Source organism: Silene latifolia, chromosome 1 (assembly GCF_048544455.1).
Source record: "Silene latifolia isolate original U9 population chromosome 1, ASM4854445v1, whole genome shotgun sequence".
Lineage (NCBI taxonomy): Eukaryota > Viridiplantae > Streptophyta > Magnoliopsida > Caryophyllales > Caryophyllaceae > Silene > Silene latifolia.
The window spans coordinates 122436834-122441060 of NC_133526.1; the positions used below are offsets into that span (position 1 = coordinate 122436834).

The 4227-nt window shown below is 34.5% G+C and overlaps 1 long non-coding RNA gene across 4 annotated transcripts; it reads right to left on the reverse strand.

Annotated features, from left to right (window-relative positions):
* Positions 1-423: 423 nt before the first annotated feature.
* On the reverse strand, positions 424-3828 carry LOC141608722 (uncharacterized). Of its 4 annotated transcripts, none has more exons than XR_012527025.1 (7): positions 3581-3827; positions 2573-2660; positions 2422-2466; positions 1555-1643; positions 1363-1443; positions 842-1267; positions 424-745 (listed from the first exon to the last, which is right to left on the reverse strand). It is a non-coding gene; the product is annotated as an uncharacterized LOC141608722 (long non-coding RNA). The 4 variants fall into 4 exon arrangements; XR_012527024.1 differs by having other exon boundaries at positions 842-998; positions 3581-3823; XR_012527023.1 differs by having other exon boundaries at positions 842-1443; positions 3581-3828.
* Positions 3829-4227: the final 399 nt, after the last annotated feature.

Here is a 4227-nt window from a genome sequence, read left to right on the forward strand (position 1 = left end):
TGAGGTCTTGGAGGATCATCCTATTACTCATCATAGCTCAAGAACAAGTGAAGGTAGGAGACCTTACTTGTGCCCATAAAACCGAAATTTTCAATGTAAGGGACATTGTTTTTCTTATAAATCATTCATATTGTTATGCATGCACTAGATCTAAAGAACAAATAATTAACAAGTTAATTAGTTCACTATTAGAGGAGTCTAATAATAGGTATATGAACCTAACATGCTGGACCTTTTCAAAGAGAACAGTTATGATGTACAACCGTCCTAGTAGTTAATTTCATATAGAGCGGGTTTACATGGAACGTTCTCTTTGATCCTGACATTTTTATTAAATATTTCTGTTTTTATCGTAAACCCTACACGATTGAATCGTATAGCTCATAAAAACTTATCATGTTCCAATTCAGAAAATCCAACAAGTTTTATGTAACAAATAACCCTTCAAATTTAATTTGAATCCGTAAAAGATAAATCCTTGAAAAAATATACAATGCCATATCATGTGTTTTAAGGACCTAAAAATATCGAAGATACGCTACATGCCTTGTGCAAAACATAAATTAAAAATCCCTCAATCCTAATCCTCATCACTTAGTCGGATCCAAGCGCAACTTTCAAAAACTATTATCATCATCTTCATCTACCATTTTTCTTTTAGGCTTAAATTGGAGTGTGAATGCAGCCCAAATATTAGGCACCTCGTCAATTTGCTCACGATATTTGTCTTCCTCGTGATATCTCACTGAACAATCATGTAAATAACACCACACTATTAAAAATACTGCACCAATGAAAAACTATCGCAACAACTCCTACAAGCATAGGTTAGGGAACATACTCCTGCTTTTCTTGGGTTGTAGAGGTCTCCTCCATGTCAACACGAACAACATCATAAACACGGCATACTTCACAAAACGCTCATCATGAACTGACTCATCATTATCATGTGTTCTACGCTTCTATATTTGCTCAAAGCGTGCTCTTTTTGCTAGTTCCTAACAAATGAAATCAACACAATAGCAAAAGTATATCACTCTCAGTGACTAATGTGCACTAATACATGAAAGAATATCACAACAAGATCAAATGAGAGGTCAAATGCAAATGATGGACGTCGCAGTCAAAAGAACAAATAATTAATAGCAGCATAACAGAATGATTTTGAAAAAAAAGGAAGAGGAATATTTTTCCTTCATTATTTTGATAAATGCAAATAATTTGCCTCATGTTGTTGCTTGGCCTTGGATAGGTGACAGTTATGAAGCTGATAGAATAAGATGCAAAAAAGGAAGATAAAGCGGCCTTGATAGCATTTCCAAACCCAAAAATTACAAGGGAGAAAAGTAGGAAAGCACGCACACTGTGAGAGATGAGGGTACGCCTTCTTTGTTTACTGCTAGCTGTGAACTTGGAGTCACCGTCTACCTCAGGGCTGCCTTCCTATAAGATACATGAGTGCATAAATATGGATAAACATAATAACAGCGACAGATTATTTTGATTATTTTTATCAAAGTAATTCAAAATATTAGGGTTTACAACATAACGAACCACATATGAATTGACAAAGTCAATGGCATCCTCAGAGCGGCCAACTATCTAAATATGTTGCACTAACACCCTTTTCACCTTCGGTTCCTCTTTTGCCACAGAACATAAACCAATTCATCAAGGAAGATTGTAGTTAATTATTCAGCACATCTCAATATCCGAATTTCTAACAAATACTACTACTAAGTAAATGCGGATTGCTGATGGATGAATTCATCAGTAAATAGCTTTTCTCGTCACAAAAAGCGGGTTTGTGACGGATTACCCGTCACAAGCTGCCGTCACTCCCTGTGGTCACAAAAAGCGGGTTTGTGACGGAAAGTCCGTCACAAAACATTTATGCGACGGACTTGTGACGGATAGTCTCTCACATACTCTCTTTCAGTTCAAACCAAAAGTCAACAAAAAGTCAAAAGCACTATTATCTAAAGGTTGTCTTAATCAATCTAAATCGTTCGGCCACGATACACAGAACCTTCTTACGCATTACGTAATTTTTTGTGTTCAATTTATACTAAACAAGTGTTAGAGAAATCAGTTCAGCACTTGTACATGAGTGGTTTTAAAAAAACTCAGTTATAAGACCGTCTAACATAATAACTACTAAAATAATTGTTCCCATATTTGAAATCTTTACTCGGGATGAAGCTTGTCAGTTCATAATATTTTCTTCACACCAAATATCAACCGATAGAAAGAAACTTTTTTATAGTGCTACTAACTGATCGACTTCAAATAATATTCAACCTTGCTGTCAAATAAGCAAGACTAGACCATCTAGTTGAACAAGAAAAATGGTATCGAGTTTCCATTCCATACAAAAGTCATTGCTCGTAAAAGGACACAAAAGAATAAAAAAAATGTAACCTGCAAGTATCGAGTCAAATGTTGATCTTCTACTAAAAGAATCACCTGGAGGCAACAAATTAACCAGAAATCAGCATTCTGAAACATCTTTATTAGTTCAGCTGCTTTAAGTACTAGATTACAAGGAAGGGAATTCAGTGAAAAAGAGGACCTGAGTAGAGTGAAACACAGCTGAGTAGGAGAAAGATTGTGTTGATTAAACCTTCAACGGACTTCAACTTTGACACTAGTAAGAGACACTAACAACATTGCAACATTCTGTCAAGGCATAAGATGGACAAAAGACACTTCAACAGTTCAACAGGAGTACTCATGACACGTGTACTACATTTGACACTAATAAGAGACACTAACAAACTGGCAAAAGATGACATTAACTTTAAAATATCCAATGTGATCATAATGCCTCTTAACTTTAGAGGTCAACAAGAATATTGGTGAAATAATTACATGGTGAAATGAGACCAGTGGGACTCTCCGTTGATAAAAGGATCGAAACTAAGGCACTAAAGCAAAGTATACCAAAGGGCAAGAGGATTTGTACTAGACAAAAGTCGAACCTTCGACCTTTAACAAAGAAGAGAAGCATTAAACCATACTAGAACACAAGATTGTAACTAATGAAACATGAAGCTAAAATGAAGAAATTTCGGGATGAAAAACAATACTGCGATATTCTGGTGTAGTACTACGACTAACAAAGTGATAAAAGACGAACCTACAAACAACTCAAAATGGGTTTGTGTGTTCAATTTAGAGGTGAAGATGGGCAGACCATTTACGAAACTACCATATTCAGTTCAACACAAGTTTCCGTCACAAAACTCAATTACTCCATGTGCCACAATAACTAAAGTTATAAGTATTATTGATGAATTAAATTCAACCGATACTACCGTATTATAAAAACTAAAACAAAACACCAAAAACCCATTCCACATAACAATAATAAAAAAGGACAGATCAAACCAAAGAAAAATAATTCCAAAAAAACTATCAAAATTAACTAACATAATAAAAGAAAAACCCATAAAAATTCAACAAACACCCAGAAAACAACAATCAAAAGTTAACCTATAAAAAACTAAAACTACAGTAAAATTAGGGTAATTAAAATTTAAGAATTCAACCGGAATTAACTCGACCCAATTGATGATACCTGAAGTAGATCTTCAATTAGGATGGGGATGATGAACAACAGTATGATTTCGATTATCAAATATGTAATCTTCAATTAGGGTGGGAATGATGATGATCAATAGTGCAGAATAGGGGAAGATGAAGCAGTAAAAAGGGGAAAGCGAAATTGTTAGATATGAAAAGTGAAAGGGTAAAGTGAATTAGGTAAAGTGAATAATGTGGACGACATGTTAATGTTACGCCTTTAGGGATTTAAAATAGAACGGGCACTGATTGAGACTGTGCTCTTTGTTTTATCAAGGAGAACGGTTTCAGATATTAACCGGTCTCCTTTATATATTAAGACGGTTAGTCAAACCTAACCGTTCTCTTTGTTAATGTACGAGAACGGTTTGAACAAACAACCGTTCTATATTGGAATCCTATATGCCCGCCAAAAGTAAAAATAAAAAAGAGACCAGTTCCGCTATCAACCGTTTTTGAAGGGACGTTCTCGTAGCCTTAAATTATAGTAGTGTAAATACAAGACGTTGTGATTTATAATTCAATAAACCGTTTTGGTATAAGTAATTACGAATTACTAGTCGATTTTGTATATGACATATTTTTATTAGTATGTTGATTTTTAATGTGTTAAAAATACATAAATGTGAGACATAAACATGT